Source organism: Orcinus orca, chromosome 2, assembly GCF_937001465.1.
Source record: "Orcinus orca chromosome 2, mOrcOrc1.1, whole genome shotgun sequence".
In the NCBI taxonomy this organism is placed as follows: Eukaryota; Metazoa; Chordata; class Mammalia; order Artiodactyla; family Delphinidae; genus Orcinus; species Orcinus orca.
Genome location: NC_064560.1, coordinates 2,505,531 through 2,532,217, shown reverse-complemented (window position 1 = coordinate 2,532,217; position 26,687 = coordinate 2,505,531). Strand labels below are relative to the sequence as shown.

Below are 26,687 nucleotides of genomic sequence, written 5' to 3'. Positions count from 1 at the left end.
CCCCCAAGCTTGTCGGGGTGGGCGGCTCGCATCACACTGTGACGTCCACAGCACGACTCTGTCCCCTAGAGCAAGGCCAAGTTCTCTCTCAGGCACCAGGGAGAGGTGGCCAAGCTCCTTTGGGGACGCACGTCCAGGAAGATGGAAGGCCCAGCCTTACGCCGTCTACCGAACCACAGTCAGCCACTGTCTTCCTGTACGTAAAGGGCAGATCAAATCAGGATGGCTCGCCTCTCGTGACCTGGCCGGCTTTGGGGAGCAGTTACTCATCTCCGTCATCATTTCCTCTTTGTTTTTCCATTTGGGAAGTAAGAGATTAAATCTGTAGGTGAAAATCTCTTTCCCAGGTTCTCCTCTGAAAATAATTCTGAGGTTAGGGACAGTTACTCCTCTGCTCTGGGCATAATGCCCGTAAGACGAGTGACACTGACAAAACTCTCCGAGCAACACACAAGAAGCAACATAATCCTTCTGGGAAAAAACATCAACCCAATAAGAAGATAATATATTGCCCGCTCCCCTGTAAATAAAATGGGCCACGTCACCTGCCCGTGAGTAATGACCAGTTTATCCAGTGTACGCTGAATAATGATTTTCCGTGGGGGCAGCAGCTCTTATGATAAAGTGTTACCGCTCTAGCTGTATTATTATAAACAACATCCAATTTATGGTGTTAGGAAGCAGTAATGTGCCACCGTCGTTTAGAATGAGCCGTAAACTCTAGGCTGTCATGTGTCTTCTGGCTGCACATTTCAAACACTTAATATTCCTGTAACACAGTCTTGATCGCAGGACCACTTTAGAAATTACTTGTTCAATATGATGATTGAATTGCAGAGTTAGAGCTTGCCGTGGCCAAAGGTGAATTGCCACATGTGACGAACCTTGTACAGCTTCTCAGACGGAAGGAACTGTTTGAGACATTGGGGATTCGGGGTGAATTTCAAATGAGGTCCCTTCACCTTAGGAGGATGCCACGGTCTTGCCTGCCTTCCAGAGGAAGATGAGTCACTGGTGTTTTCCTGCATCCAAATACCACGGCCGTTCCCTGGGCCTGAGTCAGTCTACGGAGGCGGCAGACACACACCCAGGAGGACCCTTCACCTTGACAGATGGCAGAATCTCTCCCCTGCTCTCCCCGAAAGGTCTTAAATAAGGTCATCTTCTTCTTCTCCAGCTCAGGGAAGCCAGACAGAACTGCAGGCCTGGGGGACGCAGAATGAGCCCTAGGAGACATAGAGCTTGGAGTGATGCCCCTCTAAAATCTATGCCACCAACAACCGGGTGGAAAGAGTGACAGGTGATGGGGACATTGTCACTGACTAATAGGTTATTTTAAATACGTGGGCAGGGCCAGGCCCGAAATTTTCATCCATACTGTGTCAGCAAAAGAGCGTCGTTTTATCATTTCGTTTGCAAAACCTGTTTCAGCATTCTGTTCACATGTAAACATGTCCTCCGTTTCCTTGGTCATTTCAGAAGTGCTGTCTTTTGTGTATCTGTAGGTTCCCAAGGATGGAGGTGAATTCCAAAGACGGATTTCCCTGTATTCTGCATGGTCCACTACATCTAAAATGGAAGAGCCAAGAAGAAACCAGCCGCTCACTGGGGGTAAGTGTCTGGGGAGAGGGATGCTCGTACACATGCTCCGGACGGTACGCCCTGTTAGGAAACTCGGGGAAGACAGTGTGGCCGTAAGTATCCAGACCTGTGTTCTCTGACGCAGCCGTTCCACTTCCAGGAATTTATTCTCAGGAAGAGTCGGTGGAGGAGCGCTGAGCACAGCATCCCTGCTGCTCCCAAATGCCCGGCGTAAGGGGATGTGTTCAGTGAGTGTGGGGTCATCCATACGATGTAATGGTAAACAGCCATGGAAACCGTGTTATGGACCACGTGGTCGATCTATTGCCCGATGCAAAGGGCCACTTAAAAAACACGTCTCCTATGACCTCAATTTCATATGAAAACGGATATCTTACACAGGCCTGGGGGGGAAGGATCGCGAAAACGTTAACGCCGGTTATCTCTGTAGTTGAGAGAGTGGGTGTCAGTTTTTCTTCTTGGCGCCTGGCTAAATATTCTAGAATAGACACGCATTACATCTGTTATCAGAGGAAAAGAATCCGTGTGATCGTTGAAGCACATTTGCCAGTTGTTAGCAGAATTCTTACAGAGACTGTAAGAATTTGTATGATATACTGTGTCCCGTCAGATCGTGTTATATTGTATAAAGTTCTGTTCGTCACCAGGGGATGGGTCAGGGAACTTCTTGGCCGTTCCATTTATGATGAGATGATCGGGAGAAGAAGTGGGGAAAGGAGACCTGGGGCCTGTTGAACACGGGATTTTCTAAAGAAAATCATTTATGATGACCTCACCTTGGAAAGTAGATGTAAGAAGAGTCCTGGATACCTCTTGGTTTGGAATTCACCATACATTGGAAAGAAAGTGGTCAACTTATCCCATAACATAACTTGGAATCCTGGTAGCATTAAGCTGCCATCCACGTAAAATGGAGCAGTGAAGGCAAGACCAGTCATGCCGCCACCACTCAGTGAGGTCCTGTGCGCAAAGCGCCAATAAGAGAGGAGCCTGGCCAGGGCAGCTGGAGTGGGTCATCACCATCGTGGCACCGTGAGACCCAGCCCTAAGCCTCCAGTTTCCCCAGACGGACGCCCTGGCGGGGAGGGTGAGGAGGACCGGCCCTGTGTAGGAGCAGCCGTAACACCACCTTCCTTGTCAGCCACAGTCCGTGCACCTGTGCGCGTGCACGCCAGCCAGAGCTCACCCACGTGCTGTGTGTGTGTGTGTGCGCGCGCCCATGCGTGTGAGCCAGCCGCCATCCTGACTGAGGTCCTGCTTTGTTCTGGCACCAGGGCTGGTGCTGTGGGTGCCCCCCCTTTGTCCTCTGTGTCTTAGTAAACAGCCACTTCCTCTTTTCATGGTAGTGAGGGCTCAGTTCCTTAGAATCACGGGGGGAGCTTGTGTAGGGGGACATGTAACTGTATTATGCCCTCCAGCACCCAGATTCCCGTCAGCATTTCTCTAACAGAGGTGCTGTTGGCACTGGAGCAACAAAAAAGTGTTGTTGCTTGGGATTGGCCCAACGCCTTACTTCAACGTCTTTAGTTTTCCGAAAGAATTCCTCCAAAGGAATGCCGTTGGGGCCTTTCTGACCCTGTGGTCCCCAAAAACGCCCTCACCACTCTTCCAAAGCCACTGCAGGAGCCATTCTGAAATCAGAGGTTTACTCCCCGCATAGAGTCGGGTCGATTCTCAAAGCTGGACCCTGCTGCTCTCTCCATCTGTGCCCGCCGCTCTGGGAGAGTGGCTTTGCATAGCCACCCGGTTTGTATGATGGCTTTCCTGTTTGTTATTCCTGGCTTTCCAATACCCCATCCCTCTGATGATTGGATGCATGGAACTTGTGGCCTTGACCTATTTTGTGAGGTCATAAATCTTGGAATATCAAAGGTGGGTCAGGGCCCTATATTTCAACTCACTCATTCATTCAGTCAATATTTGTAAAGAACCTACTACTGTTAGTTCCTCTGTTAAGGTACGGGTATACAGTAGTGATCTGAGAAATCAATCCAACAGTCACATGACTGATACGTAATTGTAGACTGAGATGCATATTCTGAGGAAGGAAAAGAATGAGACTTCAGGGGAATTTGTTCTAAAGGACCCCCGCCTAGACCGAGCAGCCAGGGAAGGTTTTTAGTGAAAGGATGCTTGAGCAGAGACCCGAAGGGGATGGCTGGATGGAAGGGGTGGCCGTGCGTGCTGGCACTGGGTCATTCCGGATGCAGGGAAGAGGGTGTGCGTGGCCTGTGTGAGAGCTGCCAGGCCTGGGAGGAGACGCAGAAGCCAGGGTGGGCAGAGCACAGAGGACAAGGGCATCTGAGTAGCGGCCTGGGAGGCTTGTTAGAGAATTGTTTTTCCGTTTTTTAACAATGTTGTGTTAATTCCTGCTATACAGCTGAGTGATTCAGTTATACGTATATTGTACATTCTTTTTTCCATATTCTTTTCCATTATGGCTTATCGTGGAATACTGAATGTACTTCTCTGTGCTCTACACTATACGTTGTTGTTGATCCATCCTATATATACTAGTTGGCGTCTGCTAATCCCAACTCCCACTCCATCCCTCCTCCTCCCCTTCCCCCTTGGCAGCCACGAGTCTGTTCTTTATATCTCTGAGTCTGTTTCTCTTTCATAGATATGTTAATTTGTGTCCTATTTTAGAGTCCTCATATAAGTGATATCATATGGTATTTGTCTTTCTCTTTCTGCTTTCTTCACTTAGTATGATAATGTCTAGCTGCATCCATGCTGCTGCAAATGGCATTATTTTGTTCTTGTTCATGGCTGAGTAATACTCCATTGTGTATATAGACCACATCTTCTTTATTCATTCATCTGGCAGTGGACATTTAGGTCGTTTCCATGTCTTGGCTATTGTGAATAGGGGTGCATGGATCTTTTTGAATTAGGGTTTTGTCTGGATATATGCCCAGTAGTGGGATTGCAGGATCATATGATAGCTCTATTTTTAGTTTTTTAAGGAACCTCCATACTGATCTCCATAGTGGCTGTATCAACTTACATTCCCACCAACAGTGTAGGAGGGTTCACTTTTCTGCACACTTTCTCCAGCATTTATTGTTTGTAGACTTGTTACTGATGGCCATTCTGACCTGTGTGAGGTGATACCACACTGTAGTTTTGATCTACATTTCTCAAATAGCTAGTGACGTTGAACATCGTTTCATGTGCCTACTGGCCATCTGTATGTCTTCTGCCCATTTAGGTCTTCTGCCTGTTATTTTATTATTTATTTATTTACTTTTTTTGCGGTATGCGGGCCTCTCACTGTTGTGGCCTCTCCCGTTGCGGAGCACAGGCTCCGGATGCGCAGGCTCAGCGGCCATGGCTCACGGGCCCAGCCACTCCACGGCATGTGGGATCTTCCCGGACCGGGGCACGAACCCGTGTCCCCTGCACCGGCAGGTGGACTCTCAACCACTGCGCCACCGAGGAAGCCCCTTCTGCCCATTTTTGATTGGGTTGTTTGTTTTTTGATGTTGAGCTGTATGAGCTGCTTGTATATTTGGAGATTAAGCCCTTGTCAGTCACATCATTTGCAAATATTTTCTCGTATTCCATGGGTTGTCTTTTTGTCTTGTTTATGGTTGGCCTGGCCCCTCTGCTGTGAGATGGAGGCCTATGTATGTCTCTAGGAAGGCTCTCAGAGGCCCCTGCCCGGGGCCATTCATTAGTAAGATGGTGTTTGTGATGTCTCCCTCCATGTGTGGGGGCCCCCCTTCCATTCTGAAAGTTTAGACGCCGCGGTGATTTCTGGTGCCACAAGCTCCGAGTCTCCCGACACAGTTGGTTGTTGGGCACTTCTGACACTGACACCCCAGCCTCACAGGTTCAGGGCTGCATCCTACAAGGCTGCTCCCACGTCAAACACCAGTCACAAGTCCTGGGCGTCCCCTACTTCCCACCAGCTGGCTGTCAGTCGGGTTCCTGTGATCATTTGCTAGAACACCTCCGAGAACTCAGGAACACGCCGCACTCCCATTTACCAGTTTATTACAAGGGATGCGACAAAGGATACAAGTGAACACCTATATGGGGAGAAACACAGGGTGAGGTCCGGAAGACTCCCAGGCGCAGGGGCTTCTGCCCTGTGCACTTGGGGTGCCCGCCCTCCTGGCACATGGCTGTGTCCACCAGCCTAGAAGCTCCCTGAACCCCATGCCATTGGGCTTTCTATGGAGGCATCATCACGTGGTGATGATGGATCATAACTCGGTCTCCAGCCCCTCTCCCCTCTCAGAGGTTGGGGATTGGGGCTGAAAGTTCTGAGCTTCTAATCACCATTCGGTCTCTGGGGACCTGCCCCACTCTGAGCTATCTAGGGACCCAACAGCAGTTGCCCCATTAGGACAAGAGATTTTCCCATCACCCAGGAAGTTCCGAGAGATGGTTCCAGCCATAAAGACCAAATAGTAGGACAAAAGACACTCCTCTCACCCCATCACTTAGGAATTTCCGGGGGTCTCTGTATGAGGAACCAGGGACAGGGACCAAACACACGTTTCTTCTTATGCTGTAGGTGGCTGGTCCACGGCTGGCCCACCCTGGAGTAGGGCAGGGGCACTCCCGGGGAATTCTAGAACAGTCTGCAGCTGCCGCCCATCCGCCAACCTGCCCTGAGCACCACCCTTACCTGCCGGCAGGGGGAGCCCGTCTCCGACGCAGGACCCACCTCTGAGGGCAGCGGAGGCCTCGGGACAGGGAGGGGGCGGGGTGAGGAGGGGGCCTGCTCACGCTGCGGGCTTGTGCCTTCGGAGTGTGACTGTGTCACGCGGCTGGGACCTGTGGCACCACAGGCACGGGGCAGCAGCAAGAAGGGGGCAGCGCTCGCCGCTCGCTGGCTTCTGATCTGAGCAGATCTTAGCCGCGTTACTGCTCACCCTGGAGCCCTGCAGGGAGGCAGGAGCAGCCCCATCTTACGGGCGAGTAACCGGCGGCTCCCGGACGCCTGCAGACCTGCTCAGCGTCACGGTCTAGTGGCAGAGGCGGGATACACACCCCACCTGGTGGGCGCCAGTGTCTGTCGTGTGCGTTTTCGTGATGGTCGGGGGACAGAACCCAGACCCAGGAGCTGATCCCGGAGGCTGGCCACACCCAGACCACAGCCGGCTGACTTACCCGTAAACTAAACCAGGGCGCCGCGAGCCCGGAGATGCCGTAGAGACTCCCGTTCGCGGCTTGCAGCCTTCGCTAGGCCGCCAGGATGGAGGGGAGGTTCCTCAGCTATTTCCAAGCTCTCTTTCCGGTGTCTCTGGGACCCTATTTGAGAGGCTTCTGTGCATCTTCGTGAATGCAGGCTTTGCAGCCCTGGCACGGGCCCCTCGGGCACCGCGAGTAGGCATCTGGGCAGGGCCGGGGAGAGCACGGCGGCAGTCCACCGCCGCCGTAGGCAAGCCTAAAGCTCCGCGTACAAAGAGCTTGACACCCCCCCCCCGGGGAAGGACGGCCCCGTGCTCCCCACACCCACTTTTCCTGCTGCCCCTCCGGCCACTTAACTCACTTTCTTTGGCCAAAGAGACCGGTGTGTATGTGTGGGGGGGAAGCCAAGTTGTGCCCTTGGGGCAGCTCCGCTTCTATTTTCAAACCCGCGGATGCTCCCACACCTGCTGAAGCGCCGTCCTCTCCCTTCCCAGCCTCTCCCACACCTCGCTCCCTCTCCGAACGCCCCCTGACCTTCCCAGGTGCACCATGATCCGTTCTAAACAGCCGGTCCTTAAGCAACTTGTTGGGGGAAAAAACAACCTGATGAGTGCTTTAAACTGCTTCCACCCCTCCAGGCCCCTCTGGACCCCCGAGGGGGACTTGACGTCTGTTTACCCATCACGGCAAACGGTGTGCACACGCCACCTTGCGACCTCCTTCTGGAAACGTTCCTTTCCAAGGCCCCCTCCATGTATGGACATGAGCGGCACGCTGGCCGTCTCCAGCGGCTCTGCAGCGGGCCGCGGGGTTGCAGCGTTTCGGGCTTTGCTTAGTCATCGCAGGATGGCTGGGCGTTAGGGTTGCCTCCAGACCGAGGCTGTTGTAAGTAGCCTTGCTGCCTTCCAGTTGTTTTTTTGCACCGAGTCACCCACTGCTTAGCTGTTTAGCTGTTTCCGGGGGAGGGTCCTCCCTCGCCGGAGCAGCAGGAATGTGCTTTAATCTCTTGGGTCCTCCCCCCTGCCCACGGGGGTGCTGAGCCCAAGGAGAGCTTCCTAACAAAAAGAGCCACTTCTTGAGCCTCTGCTCTCTGCCAGGCCCCCGGGAAAGCACGTTCTGTGTATTTTCTCATTTAATCCTCAGGGCGTCCCTGTGCAGTAGGGGCCACTGGGCTTCTGATTTTATAAATGGGAAAATCAGCACTTACAGAGGTCGGATAATTTCACCAGTCACATAGCCAAGTAAGCGAGCGGCAGGGCAGGGCGTGGATGTGAGCCAGGCCAGCGGATCCATGCTCCCCTGCCGGGCCCATCCCAGTGAACTCATCTGTGCCCGCAGGCAGGTGAACTCCTGTGCCCTCCCAGTGCGACTGGTGGCTCGCCCCAGGCTGGCCTGCAGCTTGGGAAAAACGTTCCTCACATCAGCCCCATGCGGGATCCCGTGATGGAAAGTCAGTGCCTGGGCTGCTAGTTTCAGGTAGAAGCCACCTGCGGGGGTGTCTGCCCGGGATGCCTGTCTGTCCCACCAGGTTCAGAGCGAGCTCCGTATGCCCACTCCAGCTTCTGAGCCCCCAGACTGAGTTTTCAGAACAGAAGATGTGGTCTTCCTCGGGTTCCCAGGGGAGAAGGGGGGCAGGAAGGACGTGGGGTTCTGCTCGCGGGGCCCTGGGCACCTCGGGCATCTTAGAGGCAGAGGACCACAGGCGTGCCCCGTGTCTGAGAAACCCCTGAGGGCCGGCAGCAGAGGCCCTGGGGCGAAGGAGGGCTGCAGGGCCACAGCCCCAGGAGAGGAAAGGACAGCGGCTTCCTCCTCTTCCTGAAACTCCTGCCTGGTGGGGCAGCTCAGGGCAGCTGCGGCCCTGGAGCGAGTCCTCGGCGCGAGACATGGAGAAGCACGCGGCCTCCGCCCTCCTCGCCCCTCTGGCCGGCTGGTCCTAGCCACGTATGTCCCTGTCTGAGAGAAGGGGCCTCACCAAGGTGGCTGGAGAAGCCTTTCAGATCGCCTGACCCGGCCCGCGGCCTTCAGACAGGTGAGGATCCGCCGCCGCTTCTCCGCGGAGGCCGCCGCGGTCCAGAGGGGCGAGTCCACGGGCTGGGGGCTGCTCGAGGCCGCACGTCCCAGGGGCCACGGCTGCGGCAGCACCATAGGCTGCACTGGCACGGCTCCCCAGCAAGCACCCGGCGTCTTTTAAGATAGCATCATTTTTCTTTCTGATTCAAAAAACAGTCTCTCATTTTAGAAACTGTCGAAAAAGGAAAATCAAAAGTGTCCATTATCTCATCACTTGGCAACGGTCACCGAGGATGAACACTTGGCTCTATTTTATGTTCTTCACGCACACGCTTTTTACATAATTACGTTCACTTACGTAGTATTTTGTGTAGCTTGCTTTTCTCACTTACCATTATCGACATTTCCCCCAGTCATTCGGAGATCTTTGTAAATATGCGTTTCATAACTACATACGTGTCGCTTGATATCATGCCAAACTTTTCTTAACTATTTCCTTAGATAATAGTTGCTCAATTCCAGTTTTCTGCTGTCGTTCATAATTCTGGGGCTAACATTTTCGGAGTAAGCTTTGTCTGTATTTTTTTTTTTTTTTTTCCTGTACGCGGGCCCCTCACTGCTGTGGCCTCTCCCGTTGCGGAGCACAGGCTCCGGACGCGCAGGCTCAGCGGCCATGGCTCACGGGCCCAGCCGCTCCGCGGCATGTGGGATCCCCCCGCACCGGGGCACGAACCCGCGTCCCCCACATCGGCGGGCGGACCCCCAACCACTGCGCCACCAGGGAAGCCCCTTTGTCTGTATTTTTGCGAACTTCCATAGTCTGGATTCCCCAGGTGTGGAATGACTGGGTCCAGGTTCTTGGTAAATTGCTCTCCAGGGCAGGTGCGTCCTTTTATACTCCTGCGGCAGGGCCCGCTTCACCCCTCCAGTCTGAGAGTTCCCATTAAAAAATTTAAAATATGTAATAAAATGATCAAAGCCCATCAACGTCTGCAGTCATGACGTTCTCCACGCCTCAGCTCCGTCAGTCACGCGGCTGATAAGGAGCATGTCCCCTATACCAGACTCTGTGCTAAGCATCTTACCTGCTTTATCTCGTGGGATCTTCCCAGCAACCCTGGCCAGGTGCTGTTACTGCCAGTGCTTTGCAGATAAGAAACCTGAGACAACAGAGAGGTTCAGCAGGTTGCCCAAAGCACACAGCTGGTAAGTGGGGAGACTGCAGTTAAAGGGTCTAACTCTTACCTGCCTCCTCCACCCACCCATCCCGAATGCCAGGGCCAAGCTGGGCCCGGGTCCGGACCGCTCTGCCCGGCACGGGTCTTACTGCTGGTTCGGAGTGAGGACCCCACGAGGAGCTTCCTACCTGGTTGACTTCATGGCGTATCAAGAGCTCGGCCTGTCAGGGTCAAACCAACCGAAGCAGCCATAGCCGTTCACACTGCTGCCCGACTCAACGCCACGAAGCGCTGGGCCGTTCGTGACGCGCCGAGCGCTCTGCGGGATGGAAGGTTGGGAGAACATCCTCTTTCCGTCAGAAGTTTACAGATTAGTTGAGGGGTGAGCGGAAATACACAAATGGCCGCTTTATGAGATGGACTACGTAAGGGCCTTGAAAGAGATTTGAGGGTCTTGGGTGGTCAGAGAAGGGAGGGGCAGCTGGCTGGAGGGCTCCACTGAGGAGGCGCCGTGTAAGCAGCATGAAGGGAGGGAAGAAGTTCAGTTGGCACAGGTGGCAGGCGGGGACCCCGGGCAGAAGGCCTTGCTGACCCAAGGGGTGGAAGGCTGTCAAAGAAGCGGTGGGATGTCCTGCACGGGGAGCCGTGAGGGGCGGCGGTCGCAGACTGAGGCTCTGCTTTTCCTCTAATTGACGTCGAGGGGATTGACAGTGTTGGGTTCACTTCTGCTGCACGGTGGAGCGACTCAGTTACACACATTCTTTTTCATCTTCTTTTCCATGATGGTTCATTGCTGGATGTTGAACGTAGTTCCCTGTGCCCTACAGTAGGACCTTGTTGTTTATCCATCCTATGTGTACTAGTTTGCATCTGCTGATCCCACACTCTCTCTCCGCCACCCACCTCCCCCTTGGCAACCACAAGGCTGTTCTCTGTGTCTGTGAGTCTGTTTCTGTTTTGTGGATAAGTTCATTTGCGTCATATTTTAGGTTCCACGTGTAAGTGATATCATATGGCATTTGTCTTTCTCTTTCTGACTCACTTCACTTAGTATGATAATCTCTAGGTCCATCCATGTTGCTGCAAATGGCATGATTTCATTTCTTTTTTATGGCTGAGTAATAGTCCATTGTATATATGTGCCACATCTTCTTCATCCATTCATCTGTCAATGGGCATTTAGGTTGCTTCCGTGACCTGGCTATTTTAAATAGAGCTGCAATGACCATTGTGGTACATGACTCTTTTTGAATTATGGTTTTCTCAGGGTATATGCCCAGGAGTGGGATTGCTGGGTCGTATGGTAGCTCTATTTTTAGTTTTTTGAGGAACCTCCATACTGTTCTCCATAGTGGCTGTATCAACTTACATTCCCACCACCAGTACAGGAGTGTTCCCTTTTCTCCACACCCTCTCCAGCAGTTATTGTTTGTAGACTTGTTAGCGAGGGCCATGCTGACCGTGTGAGGTAGGCTGTGCTCTCGACGTGGGCTGCAGGACCAGAGGTTGTGTCGCCGCCCAGGGGGACAACACCAGCTGCCCGTGGGGCTGGAGGGGAGCTCTTGAATTCAGGCGGGAGATGGAGGGATCGAACAGTGAAGGTGGATGTGAGAATTGGGAGCAGAAGGACACTTGAGAGTCTTTGGAGATGGAGTTGACGCGCCTGGATGATGGGGTGAGAAGGAGTGGCTCATGATTGCCCAGGTCCCTAATTCCTCTCTTTCCTGCCCGCCTCCGCCCCCGCCGTCAATCCTGTCGGCTCCACCTCTACCACACATCCTGGGGGTGTCAGTCCCCCCAGCTCCCCAGCCACCACCCTGGCCAGAGCCCCGTATGGCTTGTCTTCACTGCATTCACTTCCAGCGGACCTCTCGGCTTCCACAACGGCTGTGCCCACGCCCCTCCCTGTGACCAGAGTCATGGGGAATCCTGTGATTTGTTGTCTGAACCAGGACACTTTTAAAATTGGAAGGAGGCACGATGATGAATTACACCAGGCAAAAGACACAAACCAGGACTGTCCTGGGCAAACCTGGACCTACGGACTTTCTAGCCAGAGGGGTCATTTGCAGATGTGAGTCACATCACGTCACTTCTCTGCCTGCCGGCTTCAGCTCTGCATGTCGTCACCCCAGACGTCCGCCCAGTCTCTGTCCTCCCTCCTCTCTGCCTCTCCCTGTGCTCTGGCCACGTAGGCCCTTCCGTTCCAAGAACTCACCGCTGCCAGTCCCGATGCCGGAGCGCCCTCCCCTGACCTTCATGAGGCTGGTTCCTCCCCACTCGTCACGTCTCTTCCACAGACAGCCCTCTCGTGACCTTGCGGTAACTCATGCCCATCGCCCCAGTCAATTCTCCCGCACTTCATCACCACCCAAAAGAAGTTATTTACTGACTTTTGTTTCCGAACCAACAGGTAAAGAGTTTGGAAGTTCTCACTCCCATCCTTAACGATAAGAAGAAGCTGGCCAAACTGAAAATTAACACCTTTTCTTTGACCCATTAGAGCAGCGGCCCCCAGCCTTTTTGGCACCAGGGACCGGTTTCGTGGAAGACAGTTTTTCCGCGGACAGGGTGGGAGGGGGTGGCTTAGGCAGTCACGTGGGCGGCAGGGAGCGGCGGGGAGCGGCAGACGGAGCTTCGCTGCTCACTCGCCGCTCACCTCCTGCTGTGCGGCCCGGCTCCTAAAAGGCCGTGGACTGGTACCGTCCACGGCCCGGAGGTTGGGGACCCCTGCATTAGAGAACTGAGGTTTCTGGGAAAACCACAGCCCTGAAATCTGCAGAGAATGCAGAGAGGCACGGCTGAGAGGTTGTTACCCAAAGCCAATGCTGCTGGACCCGTGAACTGCTAGGGACACGTCAGCGGCCGTTTCAGTGACTTGCTGGAGGCTGAGTACGCACTTGTGTGAGAGCACCCAATTCCTGGGGAGTGCGGCCTTCAGGGGACGCCCCCTCCCCTTCTTCGAGCTTTACCTCCAGAAACTCCACCGGGTTGTCCTGGCGAAGGTCTAAGGCTATGGCTGAAGTGAAGGAAGAGTGGCCCTTGTGAGATATCCCAGAGTGCCCTCTGTGGCTTCACCATAGCTAGCCTTGTCCCGGGTCTGGGAAGAGCATCCCTCCCCAGGCCTTCCTGCCTCACTACACAAAAAGAAACACTTGTGAAGGTCACAGACAAGAGGCACACACCCCCTACAGGACTGAGATTTAGCTAGAAGATGATGACACTTCTCCCCTCCCCTCCACTTCTCCACACCAACAGGGCTCCCCGTAACAACAATGGGTTGCAGCTGAAAGGGTTACAAGACACACTCCCTCCAAGAAGGAGGATGTAGAGAAGCCCAAGATCAAGAGTGGAGACAAAAACCAGACATGGGGACCCCAGGGGGATCTAAAGTCTGTGGTGCTTATAGCTGCAAAAAACATTAAACAAAGCCAACTCCTAGCCAGATTATCATAAATCCTTACAGAAGAGGCCTGTTTGCCTCAGTTTCTATTACCCAGTGCAGCACGTCCAGCTTTTGACAAAAATAATCGTAAGTTCCACCCAAAACCAAAGAAAAACAGTCTGAAGAGACAAAAGATGCATCAGAAAAGCAGACTCAGATGTAACACAGATGGTAAAAATGATCATTCAGGGAATTTAACTGTGATTAATTTGTTCAGGGCTCTAATGGAAAAAGTAGACCACATGCAAGTACAGATGGGAATGTAAGCAGAGAGATAAGGAAGACGCGAAAGGAAATGCTAGGAAGAAAAAAAAAAAAACAGGAATGAGGAGTGCCTTTGATGGATTCATCAATACACTCAACACAGCTGAGGAAAGAAGCAATGAGCTTGAAGATAGACCAATGGAAACTTCCCAAACTTAAATACAGCAACAAAGAATTTTTTAAAAACATCCAAAGATGGAGACAATTATAAAAGGTGTGACACGCACCTGATGGGAATACCAGATGGAGAACTGAGTAGAACAAATATTTGAAGTAATAATGGCAGAGAACTTTCTGAAATTAATGACACAGCAAACCGCAGGGCCAGGAAGCTCGGTACAATTAAACTAGCTCCCTTTGTGTCTGCCGCATACTGCCTGCCTCGGCCCTACCGGGACCCCACGATCGTGTAGGCTCTCTGAGAGCATCTGTCGTCTTCATTTCTGTAGCTCTGGAGTCCAGACGGGGCCTGACGCACAGTAGATGCTCAGTAAAGATTTGTTGACTGAATGAAGGAGTCAGGCGGGTTTTGAGACTGGGTGCCTCCAGAGCCTGGGCGTGTGCCCTGTGATCTCCTTGGTTCCTGGTGGTCACTGTGCCACTCCTGGCACCATGGCTTCCTACCTAGATGACAACAGAGGCCTCGGGACCCGTCTGCTGATTCTAGCTCTGTTTCCCTCTAATCCACGGTCCACGCTTCAGCTAGGGTGGTCTCGATCAACAAACATATCAGTCCTTTCATTTTTCTCATTACAAATCCTTCCGCAGCTCTTTATTGCATTCATGATAAAAAACAAATCAACAAAAAAACCAAAAACCCAATTCCTGGGCATGCGCACAAGACAGCTCATTATTTTACCTGCTGTCCTGGCCAGTGTCGCTGCATGCCCCAGTCCCAGTGTCACCGACCAGGGTTCTTGGCATCCTTAATCAGTTGAAATTGATAAGAGGCCAGACAAGAAATGCAGGCAAGGGTTTACTGGGGCCCCTGCCGCAGCAGGGGGAGTGAGAACAAGTAACAGGTTCCCTTGCTCCCCAAGCGGGGAGTCTGGTGCATACAGGGCCCTGCTGCTTCAAAGGCACTGGGAAGGCCTCTGCAATGGCTTCCGCTCTGAGCTGGTTTGGTGCCTTTCATTTCAAAGCACCCATGCCTCCCACACGACCTCATTTCTCCTCACAGAGTCCGTGCCAGGGCAGAAAGGGACAGGCATGTGACAGAGGGGACGTGAGGAAACGGACCAGAGGAGAAGAGATGCTGCGGCCTGCCAGGCCCCGGAGGAGCTTGGGCAGGGAAGCTGCGGCCAGATGCCTCCCCCCACCACCACCCCATGCTGCTGCTGGGCCCCCTGGGCTGAGGAGGAAGGGGACAGGCAGGGAGGAAGCTGAGCGCTAATTCAAAAATTCTCCCTCGTAGTCCTGACAGGTACAAAATCTATGCAAGCCTGTGTTTAAGATGAATTTCCTGATCATGCCTTTTTCTCTGGTTATTCAGCAAGTTGAATAGATGATTATGACTCATTCCCCCCAAGCGTGGCTGATTAAATATTTGGTAAATAGAATTTAGCGCTTTTCACCCACAGAGAGCTTTCCTGACATTAACTAATTGCTTCTAAGAAAGGTGTCACCTTCCTTCTATGGACAGCAAACCTGGCCAAGGGGAGACACTCACAGGAGCCAGCAAAGAAAATGTGTACAGGGGGCAGATGCTGAGAGCAAGACGATCCGTGGCCCACGGAACCCCCCGATTTGGGGCAGTTTCATTTAACTGTGAAATGTCTCGCCGCAGGGCTGGCCTCACGAGGTGGATTTGCTTCTGGGAAGGTTCCCTGCGCGCGGGCAGCAGGGGATGGAGAGGAGGCAGCAGCGGGATGGGAGCCCCTCCCCTCGGGTCACCGGATTCAAGTTCTCTTGTGCTGGAAACAAATTAACCGGCAGAGATGGGGTTGCTCGGGGTCAGATAGGGCCCTGCGGGGGAGGTCATAGCCCCAGCCCGACTCCGACCCCGACCCCCCGTGCCCAAGAGCGGGCGCTGCTTTAGGGACGGTGACTCGGGGCGAGGCGGGGTGGGGGAGTGGGGGCGGGGCGGCCCGGCTCCTCCGCGTCCGCTGCGAGCGACAGCGCCACCTGCTGGCCCCACCGCTCTTCGCTCCGCGCTGCGGGCCCTGGGCCAGATGTCCTTCTTCTGTCATTTCCCTACTTCCTCCCCAGGCCAGTCCAGGCTCTGAGTTCTGGCTTTTCAGCCGGAAGAATGCAATTGACACGTTATTTCAAAATTAATATAAATTGGCCATTGGACCATTTGGATATAAACAGCAAACATCTCTCCCTAAGACATCACCCCTGCGTTAAATTCAGTGTTAAAGAAGAAATTTCAGGCTTGACTGGCCCTCGGGAATGAGGTCTCACCTATCCCAGGGGGCGCTGAAGCCCTTCCACCCTGGGGGGCGCTGGGGGAAGCGCTCTGTCTGGGCGTGGGTTTCTGCATAGCGAGCGCTGTTTTCTCCCTTAAGCTGCGCGCCTGCTTGGGGCTGCCGGAGGGGGGGGGCGAGGGGGAGCGATAGAGATGGCGGGCTTTGGCGCAGTTACAGGTCTGCTGTGCGAAGACCCCCCGCGAGGCCTGGCTCCGCCACCCCTCCAGCCCAGGGTCTCTATTACCTCCTCCAAGTGCACAGAGATGAGAAGCCTCTTTTGTTCTCCGAGTTCTGAATTACTCCCCAGGCTGACAGGTCCTTTCTCCTAGAAGGCAAGGCGATTCAGCTTCTCCTTCCCCCGCTGCTGCCACGCGGGAAGCACTCGCTGGCACCCTGTCTGTTACTTCCTACAACCTTATGTGGGGTGGGTACTGCCATCGGCAACCCCATCCTGTGGGTGGGAATAAAGCTGGGGCACAGAGAGGGTGAGGAATTTGCTCAAGGTCAACAGCTGTAAGGGGCAGGACAGGGACGGGCACCGGAGAGCCCGGGGCCTGTGCTCCTTGCCTTGGATGACCCCCCCGCCTCCCCCCACCCCCGGGTACTGTGTTTCCAGCACCCACAGCCCCGCCGGGTATCTTAGCCTCCGACAGGGAAGGCAATGGGTTTGGGGGACGGGTGGGTGAATTGGGTACTTTTTTTCTTTATTTTATTGAAGTATGGTTGATTTACAGTGTTGTGCTAATTTCTTCTGTACAGGGAAGTGACTCAGTTATGCATATGTATATATATACATTCTTTTTTATATTCTTTTCCATTACTGTTTATCCCAGAAGACTGGGTATAGTTCCCTATGCTCTACAGTAGGACCTTGTTGATCCATCCTACATATAATAGTGGGCATCTGCTCATCCCAAACTCCCACTCCATCCCTTTCTGTACCACACTCCCGCCCCCCACACCCCCAGCAACCACAAGTCTGATCTCTCTGTGAGTCCATTTCTGTTTCATAGATAAGTTCATTTGTGTCATATTTTAGGTTCCACATATAAGTGATATCATATTATATTTGTCTTTCTCTGTCTGACTTCACTTAGTATGATAACCTCTAGATCCATCCATGTTGCTGCAAATGGCGTTATTTCGTTCTTTTTCACGGTTGAGTAATATTCCATTGTGTATATGTACCACATCTTTATCCATTCATCTGTCGATGGACATTTAGGTTGTGTCCGTGTCTTGGCTATTGTGGATAGCATTGCTATGAACATTAGGGGTGCATGTATATTTTTGCATTATAGTTTTGTCCAGATATATGCCCAGGAGTGGGATTGCTGGATCATACTGGCAGCTGTATTTTCAGTTTTCTGAAGAAACTTCATACTGTTCCCCATGGTGGCTGCACCAACTTACATTCCCACCAACAGCGTGGGAGGGTTCCATTTTCTCCACACCCTTTCCAGCATTTGTTATTTGTAGAGTTGTTAATGATGGCCATTCTGACCAGTGTGAGCTGGTACCTCATTGTGGTTTTGATTTGCATTTCTCTAATAATTAGCGATCTTGAGCAGCTTTACGTGTGCCTCTTGGCCATCTGTATGTCTTCTTTGGAGAAATGTCTATTTAGGTTTTCTGCCCATTTTTCGATTGGGTTATTTGTTTTTTTATTGTTGAGTTGTATAAGCTGTTTGTATATTTTGGAAATTAAGCCCTTGTCAGTCACATCATTTGCAAATATTTTCTCCCATTCCAAAGGTTGTCTTTTCATTTTGTTCATGGTTTCCTTTGCTGTGCAAAAGCTTCTAAGTTTGATTAGGTCCCATTTGTTTATTTTTCTTTTTGTTTCTATTGTCTTGGGAAACTGACATAAGAAAACACTGATATGATTTATGTCAGAGAATGTTTTGCCTATGTTCTCTCCTAGGAGTTTTATGGTGCCATGTCTTATATATGTCTAATCTAGTTTGAGTTTATTTTTGTGCATGGTGTGAGGGTGTGTTCTAACTTCACTGACTTACATGCAGCTGTCCAACTTTCCCAGCACCACTTGCTAAAGAGACTGTCTTTTTCCCATTTTATATTCTTGCCTCCTTTGTTGAAGATTGACCGTAGGTGTGTGTTTATTTCTGGGCTCTCTGTTCTGTTCCGTTGATCCGTATATTCTGTTTTTGTACCAATACCACACTGTTTTGATTACTGTAGCTTTGTAGTATTGTCTGAATTCTGGGAGAGTTATGCCTCCTGCTTTGTTTTCCCCCCTCAGGATTGCTGTGGCATTTCTGGGTCTTTTATGATTCCATATAAATTTTTGGATTATTTGTTCTAGTTCTGTGAAAAATGTCATGGGTAATTTGATAGAGATTGTGTTAAATCTGTAGATTGCTTTGAGTAGTATTGCCATTTTAACAATATTAATTCTTCCAGTTCAAGAGCATGGGGTATCTTTCTTCCATTTCTTTGAATCATCTTCAATTTCCTTTACTACTGCAATTTTATAGGTGCAATTTTATAGTTCTCAGCATATAAGCCTTTCACCTCCTTGGTCAGGTTTATTCCCATGTATGTTTTTTGGGGGCGTGCAATTTTAAGAGGTATTATTTTTTTTTACATTCCGTTTCTGATATTTCATTTTTGGTGTAAAGAAATGCAACTGATAACTGTATGTTAATCTTGTATCCTGCTACCTTGTGGAATTTGTTTATCAGTTCTAGTAGTTTTCGTGGGGAGTTCTCAGGGTTTTCTATATATAGTATCATATTATCTGTATATAGTGACAATTTTACCTCTTCCCTTCCAATTGGAATAACTTTTCTTTTTCTTGTCTGATTGCTGTGGGTAGGACTTCCAGTACTATGTTGAATAGAAGAGGTGATTGTGGGCATCCTTGTCTTGTTCCAGACTTTAGCAGGAAGGCTTTCAGCTTTTCACCATTGAGTATTATATTGGCTGTGGGTTTGTCATAAATAGCTTTTATTATATTGAGATATGTTCCCTCTATATCCCCTTTGGTAAGAGTTTTTTCTTTTATCATGAATGAATGTTGAATGCTTTTTCTGCATCTGTTGAGGTGATCATGTGGTTTTTGTCTTTTTTGTTTATGTGGTGTATTACATTGATTTGCATATGCTGAACCATCCTTGTGAACTAGGGATGAATTCCACTTTGTCCTGGTGTATGATCTTTTTTATGTGTTGTTGGATTCAGTTTGCTAATATTTTGTTGAGAATTTTTGCGTCTATATTCATCAAAGATATTGGCCTGTCATTTTTCTTTTTATTTTTGGTGGTATCTTTGTCTGGTTTTGGTATCAGGGTGATGGTGGCTTCATAGAATGTCTTTGGGAGTGTTCTCTCCTCTTCAGTTTTTTGGAAGAGTTTGAAAAGGATCAGTGTAAGTTCTTCTTTGTATGTTTGGTAGAATTCCCCTGTGAAGCCATCTGGTCCTGGACTTCTGTTTGTAGGGAGTTTTTTTTGTTTGTTTTTTTTTAATTACAGATTCTCTCTCACTTCTGGTGATTGGTCTGTTCAAATTATCTGTTTCTTCTTGATTCAATTTTGGTGGGCTGTATGTTTTTAGAAACTTGTCCATTTCTTCTAGGTTGTTGTATTTGTTGGCATATAATTGTTCATAGTGTTCCCTCGTGATTTTTTGTATTTCTGCAGTATCAGTTGTTATCTCTCCATTTTCATTTCTTATTCTGTTTATTTGGGTTCTCTCTCTTTTCTTCTTGGTGAGCCTGGCCAGAGGTTTGTCAGTCTTGTTTACCCTTTAAAGAACCAGCTCTTGGTTTTATTGCTTTTTTTTCCTATTGTTTTTAATCTCTATTTTATTTTTTTCCTCTCTGATCCTTATTATTTACTTCCTTCTGCTGACTTAAGGTTTTGCTTGTTCTTCTTTTTCTAATTATTTAAGTGGTAGATTAGGTTGTTTATTTGAGATTTTTCTTGTTTTTTGAGGAAGGCTTGTATCATTATGAACTTCCCTCTAAGAACTACTTTTGCTGCATCCCATAGATTTTGTATAGTTGTAGTTTCATTGTCATTTGTCTCAAGGTATTTTTAAATTTCCTCTTTGATTTCCTCTTTGATCCATTGGTGTTTTAGTAGCTTGTTGTTTAGTCTCCATGTAATCATTTTTTTCTCATTTCTTTTTCTGTGGTTAATTTCTAGTTTCATGTCGTTGTTGTCAGAAAACATGCTTGAGATAACTTCTATAGTCTTAAAATTTGTTGAGGTTTGTTTCGTGCCCTAGTATGTGGTCAGTCCTAGAGGATGTTCCATGTGCACTTGAAAAGAATGTATATTCTGGTTTTTTTGGATGTAATGTCCTGAAAATATCAATTAAGTCTAACTGTTCTGTTGTATCATTTAGGATCTCTGTTGCCTTATTGATTCTCTGTCTGGAAGATCTGTGCACTGATGTGAGCGGGGTGTTAAAGTCTCCTACTATTATCGTATTTCTATCAATTTCTCCCTTTATGTCTGTTCGCATTTGTTGTACTTGTGTGCTCCTATATTAGGGGTATATATGTTGACAAGTGTAAAATCCTCTTCTTGTATTGATGCATTTATCATTATGTAGTGTTCTTCTTTATTTTTCTTTATGGCCTTTGTTTTAAAGTCTATTTTGTCTGATGAGTATTGCTACCTCTGCTTTCTTGTCATTTTTGTTTGCATGAAATACCTTTTTCCATTCCCTCACTTTCAATATATATGTGTCCTTTGCCCTAAAGTATGTCTCTTGTAGGCAGCATATCGTAGGTTCCAGTTTTTTTTTTTTAATCCAGTCTGCCATTCTGTGTCTTTTGATTGGAGCATTTAGTCCATTGACATTTAAGGTAATTATTGATAGATATGTATTTATTGCCATTTTAAACCTTGTTTTCCCACTGATTTTAGACTTCTTCCTTGTCTCTTATTCTTTTTCCTATTGTGGTTTGATGATTTTTTTTATTATACTTATGTTCTTTTCTTTTTGGTTTTGTGAATCTATTTTATGTTTTTAATTTGTGGTTACCCTGTTTTTCAAGTATGTTAATCCCTTCCTATTATCTACTTGCCTTAGACTGGCAGTCATATAAGCTCAAACACATTCTAGGAAAAAAAAATTTACATTTTCTTCCCCTTCTTCCTCTCACTTTATGATTTTGACGCGTCCTCTTTTACACCTTCGTGTTTGTCCTTCTGCTGTTCATTGTGGTTATCATCACTTCCATAGAAATTTTTTGATTTGATTTTTGTTTTTTTAATCTGTGTACTGGCTCATTTAAGTGATTTTATTTCCAATTGTGATTTCCTCTTTGGTATAGATTCTTACTTGTTTTCTGTTTAGAAAAGACCTTTCAATATTTCCTTTAGAACAGGTTTAGTATTGCTGTATTCTTTTAGTTTTTGCTTGTCTGAGAAACTCTTTAACTCTCCTCCTATTCTAAATGATAATCTTGCTGGGTAGAGTATCCTAAGTTGCAGAATTTTTCCCTTTCAGGACTTTGAATATACCTAGCCGCTCCCTTCTGGCCTGCAGCATTTCTGTAGAGAAATCAGCTGATAGCCTTATGGGGGTTCCCTTGTAATTAACTCTTTGTTTTTCTCTTGCTGCCTTTAGAATCCTCTCTTTAACTTTTGCCATTTTTATTATAATATGTCTTGGTGTAGGTCTGTTTTGGTTTATTTTGTTTGGGACCCTCCGTGCTTCCTGTACCTGGATGTCTGTTTTCTTCTTTAGGTTTGGGAAGTTTTCTGCCATAATTTCTTCAAATACATTTTCGATCCCCTTTTCTCTTTCTTCTCCTTTTGGAATCCCTATTACATGTAGATTATATTACCCCATAGGTCTCATATTGCTTTCATTTTTTTTTTTTTATTTGGCTGTCTGTTGGCTATCCTGATTGGGTGATTTCCATTATTCCATCTTCCAGGTCACTGATTCTTTCTTCTGCATTATTAATTCTGCTATTCATTGCCTCTAGCTTAGCTTTCATCTCTGCAAATGGGTTTTCTAATTTTTCTTGCTTACTCATTATATCTTCTAGTTCCTTTTTACAGTAATCTGCATTTCTGTCGATAGCCTTTCTTAATTCCTTCACTATTTTCATTATCTTCTTTTTGAAATTGGTGTTTATTAAACTGAAGAGGTCTGTTTCAGTGTGTTGTTTCTGGGGAATTCTCTTGGTCTTTTCACTGGTGTAGTGGTTCCCCTGCTTCTTCATTTCACTCGTATTTCTCTTGCTCTGTGAGTTTAGGAGAAGCAATTGTCTACTGTGGTCTTGGAGGGCTGTTTATATTCGGGAGTGACCCTGTGTAGCTTGTGTGGGTTTAATATATTTGGAGTGAAGGCTGTTTTTTTTTTTTTTCTTCCCTGCGGTACGCGGGCCTCTCACTGCTGTGGCCTCTCCCGTTGCAGAGCACAGGCTCCGGACGTGCAGGCCCAGCGGCCATGGCTCACGGGCCCAGCCGCTCCCGGCATGTGGGATCTTCCCGGACCGGGGCACGAACCCGTGTCCCCTGCATCGGCAGGCGGACTCCCAACCACTGTGCCCCCAGGGCAGCCCAGGGCTGTTTTCAGTATTGACGCCCGTCGCCTGCTTCCTCAGCATGTACTGATCACTATCCCCTTGACCGGGGGTGTGCAGACGTGGTGGCTGGTGCCCAGTCCTGGGGTTCTGGGTGGCTGTGGAGGCCCAGGCCTGCCCCCGGAGCATGCGATGGGAGTGGAGGCGGCTCTCGACCACTCCTGGAACCCGTGCAGGCAGCGTCCTGCCCTCTGCGAGTGCGTGCACAGGGAAAAAGGCTACAATCCAGGTCCCACCCCTTCCTTAGTGCACCCCCCAAACAGTCGCGCCTGGCCTCTATGGCGGCCCGTGCTTCCTCTGCCTACACCCTCAGTTGCGGTTGCACCAGATGCCAGCCTGCCCGGGCTGCTTCTGCACAGCCAACCCAAGTCCTCTCTCTGGGTCTGACCTCCGAAGCCCGAGTTCCAGCCCCCAGCCCCCACCTGCACCGGCGGACTCCGCCTCAGGCTGGGGAGTGCAGCGCGGCAGCACTGACCGTCTGTGCAGTTCTCCCTCTGCTCTGGCTGCCGCAGACCGCCCGCCGTGCTCTCCTCGGAGGCTCTGAAGCTCCCCTGTGTCCTGGCTGCTCTCCCCGTCTCCTCTTCTATAGCTTCCTCCCCCCGGGCACAGGTCCCATCCCGATTCCTTTCTTCCTTTCTTTCTTTTTTCCTACTCCGGTGCGTGGAGGTTTTCTCGCCCTTTCAGCAGTCCGAGGTCTTCCGCCAGCGTTCAGCGCGTGTTCTGTGCGACTCGTCCCATGTGTCGATGCGGCGCTGACGTATCTGTGGGGGAAGGTGAGCTCCGCGTCCTGCAGCAACTCCACCTTCATCGCTCCCCCTGCACTGACTTCTTACAATTAAAGGAGGAAGTAAAGTAGGGCTTTTTCTTTGGGTCAAATACTGTACCAATATATTCAATTTCCGATTATTTCAGTTTTCAGTTTGACACTCCATTGTTCGCATTTGAATCATGACCTTGACCTTGACCTTGACGTGTTACTGTCCCCCTGACCCTTACTAGTCTCTCACTACACTGCTGACCTGCTGTGCACAGAGGCCTGTTTTGAGGCTTCTGGCCCTGACTCTGGATCTCAGATCAAGAACGGACTTTGAAAACCAATCCCCAAACCCTCCCTCTGGGCCCTGGCTGGATGCCGCCCACCCTCTGAGGAGCACTGAATGCTGACCTGGGCCTTCACACTGTGCCCCACGTGACCGCAGAACCTCACACACAGCCGGGTCAACATCCAGAGACCAGCGTCTAAGCGCTACTGCTGATGGGAGATGAACACGCCAAAGAGCAAATGCAGGTTTTCCCTTGGAAAAACCCCAAACGTGAGCACACGTCTCTATGTTAGTTGATGTAAAGAAGAATCTGGAAGACTGTAAATCAAACCACTGAAGTACTTGTATATGGGAAGTGGTGATGAAGACACTGTCTTTGGCCAAGCTGGAGTCAGGCTACTCTGAGCCTGGCCTCGGGCATGGCCTCCAGGACAGGCCCACATGTAGCAAGATCCTCACCCTCGTTATCTGATCGGGTGTCTCCACCATCCCCCGAGGCGGTGTCTGGTCACCCTGACCTGCACTCAGCAAGAGTCGTCTGAGGTTGATATGGCCAGACCCCCCCTTACCCTGATGTTTCCTCCTAGTGATATCCACCGATGCCCACACCCCACCTCTGCTTCTTCACTGTAAATCCCCACTCTTCCTTCTGTATCTGGAGTTGAGCCCAGTCTCTCTCCCCTTCAGCAGTGGCCCCTACACCTATCATGATTGTTGTGAGTAACGTCTGCCGTACTGTCCTTTTTTGGGGGGGCGGCGGGGGGCACAGCTCACAGCTTGTGGGATCTTAGTTCCCCAACCAGAGACTGAACCCAGGCCTCCTGCAGTGGAAGCGCTGAGTCCTAACCGCCAGACCACCAGGGAAGTTCCTGCCTTACTGTCTTGACCAGCATCATGAGTGATTGTTTCTTTAACAGCAAGAATAGCTGTGATTTTCCATCCCTAAATTATATAGCCTTACAATGCTGCCATTTTCCACATAGATCAGTGTTCCTATTTTTTTGAAGCAGCACCCTCGTGGCATGACATCATATGCGGGAAAATATACCTACGCGAGTGCACGGCCCAGTACCTTCTAGTGCTTCTGCAGAGTTGTGCCACCATGACCAGAACCCAGCTCTAGACTGTTTCTGTCAGCCCCCCCCGCCCCCCAGAAAAGTTCCCTGGGGCTCATCCCCAGTCCCCTTCACTCCCATCTCCATCTCGAGCCGCCACGCATCTGTCTGAATGGGTTTGCCTTTTCAGGAAATTCCATATAAATGGAATTGAACAATATGTGGCCTTTTGTGTCCGTCTTCTTTCATTGAATGACGTTTCTTTCCCCCCCATTTATTTATTTAAATGTTATGGAGTGTGGTCGATTTACAATGTTGTGTTAGTTTCAGGTGTACAGCAAAGCGATTCAGTTATACATATACATATATTCATTCCTTTTCAGATTCTTTTCCCATATGGGTTATCACAGAATACTGAGTAGAGTTCCCCGTGCTACGCAGTAGGTCCTTGTTGATTATCTATCCTATATATAGTAGTGGTGTGTGTATGTTAATCCCAAGCTCCTGATTTATCCTATCCCTTCCCCCCATTTTTCCCTTTGGTAACCCTAAGTTTGTTTTCAATATCTCTAAGTCTGTTTCTGTTTTGTAAATAAGTTCATTTGTATCATTTTTTTAAAAATTAGATTCCACGTATGAGTGATACCATATATTTGTCTTTCTATGACTTACTTCATTTAGTATGATAATCTCTAGGTCCATCCAGGTTGCTGCAAATGGCATTACTTTGTTCTTTTTTATGGCTGAGTAGTATTCCATTGTATATATGTGCCACATCTTCTTTATCCATTTCTCTGTCGATGGACATTTAGGTTGCTTCCATGTCTTGGCTATTGTAAATAGTGCTGCTATGAACGTAGGGGTGCAGGCATCTTTTCAAATTATGATTTTCTCCAGATACCTGCCCAGGAGTGGGATTGTGGGATCATATGGTAGGTCTATTTTTAGTTTTTTAAGGAACCTCCGTACTGTTCTCCATAGTGACTTTATCAGTTTACATTCCCACCAGCAGTGCAAGAGGGTTCCCTTTTCTCCACACCCTCTCCAGCATTTGTAGACTTTTTGATGATGGCCATTCTGACCGGTCTGAGGTGATACTTCAGTGTAGTTTTGATTTGCATTTCTCTGATAATTAGTGATGTTGAGCATCTTTTCATATGCTTTTTGGCCATCTGTATGTCTTCTTTGGAGAAATGTCTATTTAGATCTCCTGCTCATTTTCTGACTTGGTTGTTAATTTTTTTTTTTTAACATCTTTATTGGGGTATAATTGCTTTACAATGGTGTGTTAGTTTCTGCTTTATAACAAAGTGAATCAGTTATACATATACATATGTTCCCATATCTCTTCCCTCTTGCGTCTCCCTCCCTCCCACCCTCCCTATCCCACCCCTCCAGGCTGTCACAAAGCACGGAGCCAACATCCCTGTGCCATGCAGCTGCTTCCCACCAGCTATCTACCTTACTACGTTTGTTAGTGTGTATATGTCCATGACTCTCTCTCACCCTGTCACAGCTCACCCTTCCCCCTCCCCATAACCTCAAGTCCATTCTCTAGTAGGTCTGCGTCTTTATTCCTGCCTTACCCCTAGGTTCTTCATGACATTTTTTTTTCTTAAATTCCATATATATGTGTTAGCATACGGTATTTGTCTTTTTCTTTCTGACTTACTTCACTCTGTATGACAGACTCTAGGTCTATCCACCTCATTACAAATAGCTCAATTTCGTTTCTTTTTATGGCTGAGTAATATTCCATTGTATATATGTGCCACATCTTCTTTATCCATTCATCCGATGATGGGCACTTAGGTTGTTTCCATCTCCGGGCTATTGTAAATAGAGCTGCAATGAACATTTTGGTACATGACTCTTTTTGAATTTCGGTTTTCTCAGGGTATATGCCCAGTAGTGGGATTGCTGGGTCATATGGTAGTTCTATTTGTAGTTTTTTAAGGAA

General features: G+C 49.1%; 1 protein-coding gene across 2 annotated transcripts in view; it reads left to right on the top strand.

Annotated features, from left to right (window-relative positions):
- The window catches only part of ZNF438 (zinc finger protein 438), a 284,020-nt gene that overhangs the window by 244,533 nt on the left and 12,800 nt on the right, over positions 1-26,687 (top strand). For both annotated transcript variants that reach the window (XR_004476149.2, XR_007475770.1), the window contains one exon: positions 1,506-1,611. The gene's annotated coding sequence lies outside the window, so the exon portion shown is untranslated. The remainder of the gene's footprint in view (positions 1-1,505; positions 1,612-26,687) is intronic.